The 15,600-nt window shown below is 31.6% G+C and overlaps 1 protein-coding gene across 2 annotated transcripts in view; it reads right to left on the minus strand.

Annotated features, from left to right (window-relative positions):
- Positions 1-15,600, minus strand: part of LOC134705192 (FMRFamide receptor-like) — a 58,882-nt gene that overhangs the window by 6,651 nt on the left and 36,631 nt on the right. For both annotated transcript variants that reach the window (XM_063563949.1, XM_063563951.1), the window contains one exon: positions 11,904-11,958. The gene's annotated coding sequence lies outside the window, so the exon portion shown is untranslated. The remainder of the gene's footprint in view (positions 1-11,903; positions 11,959-15,600) is intronic.

A 15,600-nucleotide genomic window follows, 5' to 3' on the forward strand; every position in this document is an offset into this window, starting at 1 on the left:
ACTAAGAACGATGATTGTCGTCAATAGAATCTTTTTAAAGAATGAAACGTCACTGTCGTTTTTTTAGGATATTTTTTTTAAAATGTTCTTCGTAATCCTTTTGTTATTGTGTTGTTTTTTTTTTGTATTTTGGATATATCTGTATTGTCTTTTTTTCTCTCAATCTCGTGTCGTGGTCTTATTGAGTGTGGCAGGTCGTGGGTTAGATTGTCAGTCGGACGGAAATAAAAATATAAAACTTGAAAAATTATCTTTATTTACAGCTTTTCCATGACGAAATACTGAACGACTCAGAAATATAATATTGTGTCCTATTAGAGTGACTGTCCTTACCGTTATTTATTTTGAAAACATTTTTTTAATATTTATTAACCAAATAAATATTCAACCACCGAGGGTAATAGTTCAGAAATTAATGGCTGTATTGCTTATTGTAATACTATATAAGCATACACAATCAAATTGACTATACCTTGAAAGCAATAGCATGTACCTTCAAATAGTTATCAAAGGTTCCAGAATTATAATTTAGAACGCTAGACGTGCGTTTCGTCTACATAAGGCTAAGCAGTGACACTCACATTAAGATAGTTGCATACCCAAACAAGTACAAAGTTGAAGAGTATTGAGGATCAAAAATTCCAAAAGGTTGTGTCAAATACGGCTAAGGTACATGTAATCTATTCCTAGGATAAGAAAATCCGTAGTTTTTCGAAAAATTCAAAGTTTTGTTATCAGGAAAATAAAAAGACCACATAAGTGATATTCATGTCAACACCGAAGTGCCGTCTACTGGGCTGGTGATACCCTCGGGGACGAAACGTCCACGAGCAGTCGCATCGACCCAGTGGTATAAATTGTTATCAAAGGTACCGGGATTATGATTTAGTACGCCAGACGCGCGTTTCGTCTATATAAGACTCATTAATGACGCTCATATCAAAATAGTAAAAGCCAACCAAATACAAAGTCGAAGAGCAGTGAGGATAAAAAAAAATCCAAAATGTTGTGCAAAATACGGCTAAGGTAAATGAAGGCAACTAATAATCTATTCCTGGGATAAGAAAATCCATAGTTTTTCGAAAAATTCAAATTTTGTAAACAGCAATTTTTATAAAAATGACCACATTATTGATATTAAACCCGACTAGCATGTTGTTTGAGACAAAGCAGAGTGAAATATATATTTTCGTTATCAACCTTGCTTAAAAAGAGTATTTATATCGCAATTTTTGGTAACTACATTTACTTCATTATGTTCAACAATCAGTACATTGAACTTTTCTTTGTTCCTTTGGTTTTTTTTTCTGTCGTTAAATTTCTAAGAATAAAGGTCATTAAAGGTGAAGGCATGATAATGATACATTATATGAAAATAAAGAGATAGTGCATGATTGAAAATGATACAACTATCTAGCAGAGTTCTAATGACGTGGATATAAGCGTTCGTATCGAACGCTATACAGACAACGAAGAAAACCCTTCCAGTACTTTCAGCTATCAGTAGCCCTCACGAGAAAAATGTGAAACAATTCGAATGAGAAAACTAACGGCCTAATTTATAGCAATACAATTTGCGAAAAAAGGAAAATACGGTATAACAGACACGAAACTGATCGATAACCATTGACACGACTGTGTCGGGTTTAAATATGTATATGAGTGCTCACCTCCCCTTACCCCACCCACCCTCTTAAACATGTGCCAGTTGTGTTAATTTACAACAAAGATACAAACCGTAAGAATTAGTAGCAAATTGCTCAACTCAAGTCTTGAGGTCCACTAAATTTAAAAAATCTTAGAGACGCATGCTTCGGTTAAACAATGAATTTAAACAATACCATCATTGAATGAAACAAACCATGCAAAGGGAATATAAATAAATAAATAGCATTCACCAACACACATTATTGTTAATTTCAATCAGTGTCCTACAAATATATATATATGACATTCAAAGTTTGCAAATACTACTTTAAAGGATGCTCTATTATTTGAATTTAGGAAACAAAAACTAAACCCATTTTTTTTTAACTTAATTTATTTATTTTTATAATGATGAGCTTGTATTACAATGTTGACTGCTGTACCAACATTCTTGACGTTTTAACCTTTTATATCTGTTTGTTTTGTTCATACATTGCTGTCAATATAATGCCATTCAATGTGACTGTCATACAAGTTAGAGGTTTAACTAGCCATAACACAAGGTTTAATTCACGATTATGTACATATGAAAATGTTTGTATGCTAATAAAATTGAGAATGGAAATGGGGAATGTGTCAAAGAGACAACAACCCGACCAAATAAAAAAACAACAGCAGAAGGTCACCAACAGGTCTTCAATGTAGCGAGAAATTCCCGCACCCGGAGGCGTCCTTCAGCTGGCCTCTAAACAAATATATACTAGTTCAGTGATAATGAACGCCCTACAAATTTCCAAATTGTACACAAGAAACTAAAATTAAAATAATACAAGACTAACAAAGGCCAGAGGCTCCTGACTTGGGACAGGCGCAAAAATGCGGCGGGGTTAAACATGTTTGTGAGATCTCAACCCTCCCCCTATACCTCTAACCAATGTAGAAAAGTAAACGCATAACAATACGTACATTAAAATTCAGTTCAAGAGAAGTCCGAGTCTGATGTCAGAAGATGTAACCAAAGAAAATAAACAAAATGACAATAATACATAAATAACAACAGACTACTAGCAGTTAACTGACATGCCAGCTCCAGACTTCAATTAAACTGACTGAAAGATTATGATTTCTTCATCATATGAACATCAGGTACAATCCTTCCCGTTAGGGGTTTAGTATCATAGCATCATAACATATATGAGAAGAACATAACCCGTGTCATGCCAACAACTGTTTTTAGAACAAATGTGTTTAGTTCCGACGCAAAAACCTTATCAGTGAATCAATATTAATGCCAAAATATGCAATCTTAAATGACTTGACAACAGTATCGTAATTATATCCCTTCTTAATAAGTCTATTCAAAGGTTTTGTAAGTTTATGAGGTGAACACTGACACCTTTGTGATTTATAAAGAATATTTCCATAAAAAATTAGATGTGAAATACCTGAACGTATAAGAAGTCTGCATGTTGAGCTATATTTACGAATGATGTCTTTATACCGATGATAAAATTTAGTTTACAAGTTGAGATATATAAACACCGTAAGATGGTGACGTTCCCTTGTCACCATCTTACGGTGTTTATATATCTCAACTTGTACGATTCGCTCGTGTATGTAACAATGTTTTAGATTTTAACGAGAGAAATTTATGTATTACTGAAAAATTAATACACCAGGGTTTTCGATATCACAAACTAGTCAAAACATTTACTAAATTTTATCATCGGTATAAAGACATCAAAAACGGACATAAAAACGGATAATTAACGATAGGAAATGAAAAATCATCCCTTTTATCATAAATTTTAGTATTCAGCTTTCCGTTAGTGATATAGATATCAAGATCGAGGAGAGGGCAGTGGTCATTATTAGTATTAGCTTTATTTAAAGTAAGTTCACCAGGATAAATTTCATTAATATACATACTGAAGTCGTCATTATTGAGAGCCAAAATATCATCCAAATATCTAAAAGTATTATTAAATTTGTCAGGAATATGACATTTTTTTTTAATTTGTTAGATGTGTTTGAGCTTTTGATTTTGCCATTTTATAAAGGACTTCATATATATAGTACATTTGAAGTTGTCTTATCGATTTTACGGCCTTCTTGTATTTAGGTAAACAGTAAAAAATCTGTCTCTTACAGTAGAGTATCATGGAAAGTTATTCAATAGAGGGATCATTTGGTCTTTTGATTTTTAGTGAATGTGTTGTTGTGAATAAGGGTCATTGCGAGATTACCTTTTTCTATCCCGATATTAAGCAAATATCACTATTGCATACTTTAACCATGTAAGCTCATTTGGGCCTCTTTTTGTAATTTCAAGAGGATAGAGCATCAGTGATGGTTGTTATAAAATTTAAAATTTTATTACTTCAAAATTTAACTTAATAAATGAAAATTTGATTAAATTGAAATCATATCAAAAGAAGATGACGTCAACTACTAAACGAGTTTTAGAAATATTGTACCGATGAAAATTAATTTTATTACATTAGGAATCTTTTCATAACACAATCATTTCTGAATTATGTGATAATTTATGGTATTCCTAATGAAGTGTATTGCGAACAGAATACCATTAACCTTAGAGACATTAATAAGTCAGTCTTAGCCGAAGCTAAATCGTTTGATTAAGGTCCTACAAGTTTTAGATGGAAAATTAAAAATATTTTAAAATGCATCTGTGCTATTTTTATTGTCGTTACACAAATTTATTTGAAATGTCACTCGCTAATTTCGAACTTCAATCGACTTACAAGTAACAGATGAAAGTTAATTCGACAGAATACATGCAAACTAAACAGAAATCATTTTCAACGCGATAAAATCTGTAAGTTTGTACGTCGTTATGTTATGTGCCGTCAAAAAAAGTAACATCACAAAAATACCGAACTCCAAGGAAATTTCATAGTAGAAAGTTCACAATCGAATGACAAAATCAAATTCTCAAGCACATTTTAACGAATGGAAAACTCTTGTCATATTCCTGACTTGGTAATATATAATATGTCGTTAAAAGTGATTATTTTTCAACTCCAGTTGGTGACCACAAGGAGGTAATATTAAGTTCTAATATAATCCCTTGCTCAACTGGTAAATACTTGTGTAAAACCAAAAGGGGAATTAAACACTGGACGCTTTAATTTGCAAAATACTCATTTGCAAATCCATGGCCGCCTCTCCTTAGAGCTACAATGTCACTTATATAGTATATAACCAAAATGTACGGAATTACATTAGGTTCAAAAAATTCATTGCTTTTTGCTGTTATTATTAAGGGGCTGTCCAATTAAGTATCAGGCAAATCCTATGATATGGGTGGCACATCATAATTTTTGCCCACTGTGTTGTTGGTTTTAATGCAATGTTTATATCATACAAAGGATACATATGTCAAAGATATTTTTGAATCAACAGTGGATGGCTCAGAAAATGATTTTAAAGTTCACTAACAATGCAACAAAATTAAGTACAAAATGAAGAGTAATCTCCCCTTTTCAATGAATTTTTAGTGCTTTCTATGTATTTTGTTTTCTCTTTCTTTGTTGCATTTAATATAAAAGCAAATTTTAACTTTGAGGAAGAATGAATTTGTGATATAAAATAATAGAAAAAAAATTGAAAACAAAGTATGTCATGTGCCATCCACTGCCTGGTTTTTCCATGGACACCCTCTTAAATATTATAGTTTGCAATTTGAATTAGAAACACATGGGATTTTCAATATCCTATGGGACAAGGAATGATCCTATGGGATTGACCATTATATCATGGAATTTTGGTTAAATCCCATGCGATTTTTTGTGTTCAATTGTATTTTTTTGTTGTCAAATGAGACAAAAATTCCATGGGATTATCATATGGGATTTTAAAATCCCATGGGATGATTGATTACCTTTAAAAACATGTCCGATTATAAGTACAGTGTTATTTTGTGTTTGGTTATCACTCTCCTAGTGTTGGTTCTGTAGTTGATGATAAAATGTTGAATATTTCTTTTTTCTTTGGATATGTTAATGCAATTTATTGTTCTATAACAGTTAAAAACTAAACATTTAAACAACAACGCAGATAATGTAAGTATCATTATATAATAACTTATGAATTCTAAAATCCTTTTTAATGATGTTTACAAACCCAACTCCTTTTAATATACTTGGTGCTTTGTTGCTACATCAACAAGACTGTAATGGCTGTCCATATCGAAAAAAAATAGAATTGTTCCTGCGTATTTATACGCGAAAGACAGAAAACCAACAGATAGAGTGGCACATTATTCTCCATAGAAATTTCGTATTGCAGCGGATACGAAAAAGGATCTTTGATCACATTATGATAAAATTTGTCTTTCTTTTTTTCATGATGGTTTCATTGGCCAGTTTAATTCAAAATGTGTTGCTTTCTCAAAACTTTGCCAACACTGCTATAAAGTTTTGACAAAGAAATTTATTAACACACACTTCAACATCAGAATGTATCAACACGTTAACTGCAAAAGAGTCCTTAAAAATATAATCTTAATCATGGTCATAATGAAGCTTCTGTCCAAATCTCTTAAAATATTATAACGGCATGATAAAGTTAATGATGCGTAAAAAAAAGAAGGTTAACCACTAAATTAAGCCTTAATGTTGAAGACACCGATGGCGGATTATGGGATCGCTATATAAATGTCTCGTTTCCGCGACACAAATTTCGCAGACTCGATAAAAAGCACATTTCTATAACATGCAAATTTCGTTCAGCTTTTAGTCAACGGCAACTAAATTACAAAAATTCGAAGTAAGCATGCATTTTCCACTACTGATTTTTTGGCTGGTATTTTGATATTCATACTTTACTTCATTTTTAGTTGAATCTTAGTTTGATTGTGCAATAACCCTTATTTGCTATGAGAGAGTTAATAACTATTTACGATGACAGTAACTAGTCATGACAGATAACACCCTTTCACGAAATCTGATAAGTAATTTTGTTAAAGCAACATTCTTTATTAATTAAGTCATTTAATTCAAATGAGACTTTTTTTAACAAGATCTCACACGTGGTTAAATTTCTCAGTGGTATTTTGCATATGATATATAAATAAATTGAAAACGACATTATATGTAGTAGTGTCTGACGCTTTATTAACAACCATTCAATTATTGCTGCATTTGTTTGATACCTCAAGTACTGGCATAATTAAATCTATTCGGTCCTACCGGTGTTAATCAATATCAATGACATGTACTTTTATGTATAATAATTCAATACAACATGAAAATTGATAACGTTTTACATTTGAATTCAACACAAAAACCTGATTAGATCATAGCTAGAAGATTTTACAAAGTACACTTAAGCTATCCAAATCTAATGAAAACTACTTGTCTTTCTCGTATAACTGTTGACTTAAAAACAATGTTTGTTCCATTGGAACAATTTGGGTTTTATATTGCAATGTACTCAAATTTTGCCATTTGATAATACATTACGACACAGGACCATATGTTTTGTTTTATGTCATTGTTATTTTTGTCATTTGTTTTATTGAATCAAGTGTCTATCCTCCATTTTTGTTGCCTTTACATTGTTTTAACATTGAGATAATTAAAAGTTGATGGATGAAACAGAATAATCACGAATTAAGTATAATTACACAAATGCATTTGTTCATATATTGACCTTAAACATCTCACTACAGCAGCGGATCAAGGATAAAAACAAAAAAGGGTTCATATTCAAAAGAATTTATCGTTAAAAATTGGGGATTAATACATCCGGAAACCCTCCCCTGGATCCGCCACTGTTTGATGTAGTTTATCTACGAAATTACAAGTTGACATCAATGTCGAATCCATTTACAATAAGACCAGTCTCCATATTAAAACAAAATGAAAATAAGTCACTGAGACCAGGGCAGGACTAACTGTTTTGTCTTTTTTTTTTATATCTTTTAATCCCTTTAAAAAATTAATTACTTTACTTGTGGATTCCGATCTGCACTGACTTTAAAGCGTTACAGTCTCTGAGTAAAGTAAACGTTCTGAATAAAATGGAATAGATTCCATTCAAATAACATTATAAAAAGAACATTAATTAAGTCACGACGTTTTACAATGCCAAGAGTGATTAAATGTTGTCTACCATGTATTAATCCAGAAAAAAAGGAAAAATTTAGTCAAAATATCAATAAATAAATTGATGTTAATTACAACTATTTTGCTAACTACTATCTACGGTCTATGTTACATAATAAATGAGAAAATATTTTGACATTCAAATATATAATATACAAAAGGTCGATAGAATGTCTAAGATTGGTAATTAGTACTATTTTATCATACCAAAGAGACTATAGTTCTGTCCTTTTTGACAACTTAATTCACGCTAATGATACTGTGTTCAGAAGAGGAAAGAATTCGCGTGCAGATTAGAATGAATAGATTTTTTATGTTGTGGGTGCTATAATCTGATGCAAAAATATAAAAAAGACACATGTATCACCTCTGTATAATAAATATATCTTGATAAAATACTCAAAAGAAAGATATTTGTTTTCCTTTCTCTTTCAGTTTCTTCTCATGCAAATTTAGAACAAGATATGCTCGATGAAACTTCATTGACCCTGCAGTACATTCGGAAACCACTAAATGCAATTAATTTAATTGTATCGAATGGTCTATTGTCACTACATCCGGTGTCGTTATAGTTTGTAACTTGTTATTGGCACATTATTATGTGTATCAGGATATAACTTTTTGTGGTTTCTCCTATAACCAGCAAGAAACAAAATTTGCTGGCAGTCAAACAGTTAATTTTACGGAGAATTAAATAACTTGAATGTAATTGCTGTTTGCTCTTGGCATTTAAATGATCGCAGATTGAATTACATTATTGTTGGTAAAGAATTGAATTGCGACAAATCTTCGTGCAAAATAAGTTATAAGATTGCTTTATGTAAGGTTCCGTTGGGTCAAATCAGTAATTCTCAAACCAGTCAAAAATAAACAACATTCGTCAATTATATATTCTTCACCTAAATTTAATTTAGCCCGACAATGTTAGATCTACAACTATGTCCTTCCCTCAGCAGTATTAAGTGGCGGATACAAAAATTTTCATAAGGGGAGCGTTTCAGTAATTCCCTACCCTTAATCCGCGTCTGGTATTTGAATCATTACTTCTCTGATAAACAACTCATATGCATTGTTACAAGCAACGTAGACAACTAGACCAACTAGCCTTACGGTTTTATGGAAATATAGCTTTTATAACTGAGTCAGATCATGTCTAGTATATGATTCATCAACAGCTCCATCTAGGATAGTCTTATAAATAAACTCATCATAGATACCAGGACTTAATCTTGTATATACGCCAGACGCACGTTTAGTCTACATAAGACTCATCAGTGACGCTCGAATCCAAAAAAGTTTTTAAAAAAAAAGGCCAAATAAAGTACAAAGTTGAAGAGCATTGAAGACCAAAATTCCTAAAATTTTTGCCAAATACAGCTAAGGTTTCTATGCCTGAGGTAGAAAAAGCCTTAGTATTTCAAAAATTCTAAATTTTGTAAACAGGTAATTTATAAATATAACCACATCAATGATAATTCATGTCAGCACAAACAAGTGCTGACTAATGGGCTATTGATACCCTCGGGGAAATAAATCTCCACCAGCATTGGAAAAAAGTGTATGTTTGCATATCTACTTTGCAAAAATCAGCGGGTTTTTGGTCAGTAGTTTTTTTAAGAGCCTGTTGCACAGTGGTTGTCGTTTGTTGGTGTGGTTTATAAGTGTTTCTCGTTTCTCTTTTTTCTTAAATTAAGATTATACCGTTGGTTTTCCTGTTTCAATAGTCTTTTTTAAACTTTTAAACATTGTGATATGGATTGAAAGTTGTTTCAATTGGCGCTCATATCACATCTTCTTATTTATCTTATAACTTCTTTGCAGTTACATTAATGATTATGTCTATATTTGTTACATCTAAATATGAGACGGTCTAAGACATACACTTCCTATCTGATAACATGATGTTTGAAAGGTTAAAATATTACAAGGTGTTGACCGAACCATGTTTTGTATCATATGAAGCTCAAATTATGCATATTTTCCAATGTTTCTATCGTCCTTTGTTTAATCAGTTCCATTTGGGTAGTTTAGTTGTCTAAAATCTCGCAGCAATCGGTCTAATGTCGATAACTATTTGTAGTGACGAAAGCACTAAAACCATTACACTCAGGTTGTTATACAACAAATGATTTTTGGGGAGATCCAATGTTTACTACGTGTCAATCATCGCAGATTGGTTTTGATTGGTCAGGAGTTAAAAACAAATAAAAGCTAAATTAAATCCAACGGCAAGATATATTCAGCATATTTTATGGGAAAGTTACCACAGTAATGTACATTTGCGTTATTTTAACAACCCTTCCCTAAGTTTGTTTTAAAGTAATTGTTAAATATAATTTGGTTATTCCTACATAGTTGATAATCACTTTAATAAAAATAATTGCTCAAAGCGCCACATGCAGCTGCTAAAAGTGGCTGCCAGCTTGAGTCTAGTATGCATTTCCTATACTACTGAATGACCTTTAAATACTATTTTCCAATGTATTTTTATACGTCTTTTTAAGTTTTTCAATTAAGTCTAAATGTATATGTACAGTTTAATAAATTTTAGCGGTTCTTATGATTTTTCGTGAACCTAGCGAGGTGATGCTGGTTGAGTGTTGACAGTTAATCGTGGTTCATCGTTTCATATAAAACACCATGCAAGACACGATACATCTAAATACATCTAAATACCAGCTTACAGTCTAGAACAATGAGCAATTGCAAATGTCAAACTTATTACACAATGATCAAAAGAACAAAATACATGCATCAGGTTGTAAAACACTACATAGGCAACTCAAGAGTGAATAAAGATGAATCACAGCAAAGATGTTGATGAATCGTGTTTGCTCCTTTTAAAAGTCAACCACAAGCTATGATTTATATTTTGTATTTCTATAAATCAAAGATAAACAACTCGTTTTAACAAATTATGTGGCCAAATTAATGTTTTGAATATACTTTTTCTCAGAAAATTACAATTGCACATTTGAATCTGTTTAAAAATTATTCATTCTTTCAAGAATAGTCACTATTATACTTTGAAAATGAAGCCTTTTTCGAAGACTATATAGCCTTATCAATAGGATTGCTGCTTACCTGTTTATTTTTTATCTTTTTTTGAAGGCTATATATCATATCAAGTTTACTTAGATTTTCTATGGGTCTTTGTTGTTTTTGGTTACATACTTATATTCCGTTATGTCTTTTCCTCAGTTTTATTTTGTAAGCCGGATTTGTTTTATCTCAGTGGTATACTACTGTTGCCTTTATTTACATTATGATTATAGTTTACTGAAATGATTTATATCATCCAATTTGTTAAAATAATATGTGATGATAATGACAGATAAATCATGGATCATAATACACTAGAATTTCCATATGAATGAAGATATGAGTTAATCTATATGTTCATATAATGAGTACTTGTATATTGTTTTACTATGTGGAATCACTAGCCAGTTAATACTAAGTTCGTGATTTCGAACCCCGCTCGTGCGGTTGCACTCGACCAAATCTTAATTGAATAGGATTATCAATTTTCCTATCGGAGGTTGGTCGGTTTCCTCCAGTCGCTCCGGCATCCTCCTCCAATAAAAAATGGCCGCCACGAAATAGCCCAAAAGGTGCTTAAAAATGGCGTTAAAACACCTAAAATTTAATCAAATCAAATTTTACTATATGGAGATAGTCTACGTTAAAGGACTGCGCATGTGCACAATCTTATCGTTTCCTAAGCCTCATGAACATAGCACACAATACGATGATTATTTTTTTACAGAAATAGACCATCAAATCAACCAACAAAAACAATCAAGTCAAGCAAACATAGATAGGGGCTTAGGAAAAAAAGATTTGCATATAAAATGCATGTAGACTTGTTTGTGTAAAGATGCTGGCATGCAAAGCACCACTGGTTTATTTGTCTCTTTTTTTTTTTTTTTTTTTTTTTTTGTCTCTTTTTTTTTTTTTTTTTTTTTTTTTTTTAGAGAGAACCGGGGGTTATTCAAATGTACGTAGGTGATAGATGAATCAATTACAAATACAACGGTTCGTTTATTTTGTCAGGTACTAACAAATTGGCCAAGAAGTTTAGCATGGTCATTTGTATGGTAGATATATATAAAGATCTGTTACCTCGTCAATATCTGTTACTTGTCATCAAAATCATCTGGTATGCATAGACATGTCCCTGCAAAAAAAACGAACAAAAACAATAATATGAAGCAAATCGGTCAGTGCTGACAGCGATAATTGGAAAAGTTCTATTAGTTCTAAAACAATAGAGATGATACCGAGTATGAATATTAACAATCAGATTACACAATACGAAATAGAGAATCCGATGTAATCAAGTAGTCAATAACATCAATAACCTATAACAACAACAAAAAACATTCAATACATTTCTGTTTTTAACGTTTACAAACTTGTTTGGCAGAATGAATACGAAAGTTGCATTTTTCTTCAAGAATAATTGATTTATCGAACTTGTCCTACGTACATTTAGTTATTTTATTTTGTCTTTACGGTCAATTTTGATTTCGTATTTCTGGTTCATTTTTTTCTTTTTCTTTTTGAAGCAATAACGCCTCCGTCAAAGATTAAATTACTGAGTTAATAGACCTATTACTGTTATGTTCAATAAGCTATGCGACGTCGTGTCTGGAATTATGGATTATGGTCGTTTTAAATAATTTTCAGCAACAGCGAAGAGCATTTAAAATACACTTTGTTTCAATAAAACTTTCTTCTTAAGATTTACAATATCTGTTAATTTTTATAAAACTAAAATTCCATAGTGTTCCATTAGAAAAGATCTTCTAGTTCATCTTACTTGCCCAATTTCCGTTAATTAAACATATTTCTCTTTGATGGTAAACTGAAAATACTTATGAAACGAGAGACTGGTGAAAAATAATGTTTATCAAGGGTTGAGTTCAATATCGTAGCAGCTACGTAGTCAACATAGATTTTGACTATTAAACGTGTAGCTATAGACTAGTTGTTACATAGATATTGATAGCAGCTACGTAGCAGCAAAAATATCGCATAATCGTCATGTTTCTATCGTCCTTTGTTTAATCAATTCCATTTAAGGATTTTAAGTTGTCGAAAATCTCGCAGCAATCGTTCGTTATGATGTCGATAACTATTTGTAGTGACGAAAGCACTAAATCCATTTCACTCAAGTTGGTATACAACAAATCATCTCAGACTGGTTTTGATTGGTCAAGAGTTAAAAACAAATAAAAGCTAAAACAAGTCCAACGGCAAGAAAAAATCAGCATATGTTATGGGAAAGATATCACAGTAATGTAAATTTGCGTTATTTCACGACCTTTTAAGAAAACACTTCCGAAGATTGGTTTTAAGTAATGGTTCAATATAAATTGGTTATTCCTACATTGTTAATAATCACTTTAATAAAAACAATTGCTCAAAGCGCCACATGCAGCTGCTTAAAGTTGCTGCCAGCTTGAGTCTAGTGTGCATTTCAATAGTACTAAACGGTCTTTAAACGTCTTTTTAAGTCTTCCAATTTAGTCTAAATGTATATGTACAGTTTTATAAATTTTATGATTTTTCGTTAACTTAGTGAGGTGATGCTGGTTGAGTGTTGACAGTATTTTGACAAACACAATTAAAATTGTTAAACATGGTTCATCGTTTCAAATAAGACACCATGCAAGACAAGATACATCTAAAAGCCAGCTACAGTCTTGAAAAATGAGCAATTGCAAATGTCAAACTTATTACACAATCATTATGATCAAAAGAACAAAATACTTGCATTAGTTCATAGGAAACTAAAGAGTGAATTAAGATGAACCACATCAAAGATGTTGATGAATCGTGTTTGCTCCTTTTTTTAGTCCACTATAAGCTGTGATTTATATTTTGCTTTTCTACAAATCAATATTTTATCATTTTTTACGCAACAATATAGCATAATCGTCATTTTCTTTATTATCTCCCTGTCTGCTATGAAGTGAAAATATGGCGGCTCATTGACAGTCGTGTTTTGAAGCCGTTTACCGATTGTCACCTTTTAGTAAACAACCAACAAATAAGCATGGATATTGAGCACATGTTTAACACGTAAAATCAGATAGTAGTTTATTTATAGGACAGATCCATGCATATTTCGATCACCGGATTTTGACGAGAGGGTCACGCTAAGGTCACTTTGAATACGGAAAATATGTCGGGGAATCGCTTCCTGGAAGCAAGCAATTAAAAAAGGTAAACTTCTTCTAAATGTGGACAAATAAAGAATTTTCTTCAGAAAAAGGTATATGAACATAAGTTTAAAAATGAAAACTTTCCATTTAGTTATAAAAAAAAAACATATGCATCATTATTATTTTTAATTTGAGATTTTATATGACTTTAAGAGGCTAAATTAGAGTTGACCATTGATAGTACGACTGTACTCTGGCAGTGAAGCATGCTTATCTTGCATTAATCAAGATTATTTTCAATTAACCGGAATATTAAGAGTCATTTGATGATTAATCGTACACCATATTGGAATACAATAGTCTTCTAAGGTTGATTGAGATTTCTTGTCTGCTCTAATCGGCAAAATACTACAAAAGATTGATTACAATTAATGAAGGAATAAAAATAAATATCTACGCAGGGCAGGAAACTGTAAAAAGGCGGGAAGAAAAACAATAGTCCCCTTGAATACATTTATTATTTTGTATACATCAGTTCGTTAGATTTTTCGCTTGCATTGTTTTTATTTGTCATTTCACGTTCTTCATAGATAACTATGCTTTATGGGTTATGTTCATTGTTGAAGTCAGAACAGTGAGCTATTATAGTTTAGCCTTCTTAATGCCATCTGGATTAGGTTGTTGAATCATATGATGTGTTAAATATCTAAAACGTATAGCCATAAAAAAAGATTATGTATGTTTGCCCTAACCCTACCTACCCAGAAAACAGCTGTCCACTCAAAATCTTTTATTACCTTAATTTAATTTTTTTTTATTAAGTATATCCAACATCTGAAAGTTCAATTTCTCTTCTTTGAAATAGAAAAAAAGAAAAGGCGCATCTACCTTACCCAATGTCTCGACCTTTGGGTAGGGTTTGGGCAAACCAAAAAAATTTAAGTGTGGCTTGAAGCCAATATGTATAATCTGCAGACACACATGTTTTCTTTAGGTTTTTGTTCAAATAAGATAATGTGGTGGGGTTGTAATCGTTTAAACTGGGGTTTTCCTCACCACAGTTTCAGTTTGTGCCATGTATTTCTATCTAGAACACGTGTTTGTCTATGTTGAATTTTTTTTTGCAGGCATCAGGTGTAAGTGGTTAATATTTTATGTTATTCAATTTTTGTCCCGACTGTCTTGTTAACCTTTTTATATAAATGACTATTTTAACTCCCCATAATTGCCTGTTAATGTATAGACATGTGATATTTGAATTGACTTTCATGTACTAACTTCTTTTATTTACGAACGCAAATTAACCGTTTTATATTTTCTCAAGTATAAATTGAAAAGGAATGATTTTTTTTCCGCTCATATTTTATGATGAGATATCAAGACAAGAAAACTTTAATGTATGACATTAAACCATAGTATTAACATCAAACTCTATGTCATTTTGGTCTCTTGTGGGAAATTGTTCATAAGCAATCATACCATACCAAATTCTCTTTTTTGTATATTTTCAAGATTAAAAAATCATTTTTGTCTAGATGATATTTACTCGATGAGATGGATGACGATGTCACTGTGACCACCTGTTTTCGACTATAAGGAGACCATTGAGCATTATTAATTGGCTATTTATTCCAATTATTACCACTTCT

The sequence above is a fragment of the Mytilus trossulus genome, chromosome 2 (assembly GCF_036588685.1).
Source record: "Mytilus trossulus isolate FHL-02 chromosome 2, PNRI_Mtr1.1.1.hap1, whole genome shotgun sequence".
NCBI classification, from domain to species: domain Eukaryota; kingdom Metazoa; phylum Mollusca; class Bivalvia; order Mytilida; family Mytilidae; genus Mytilus; species Mytilus trossulus.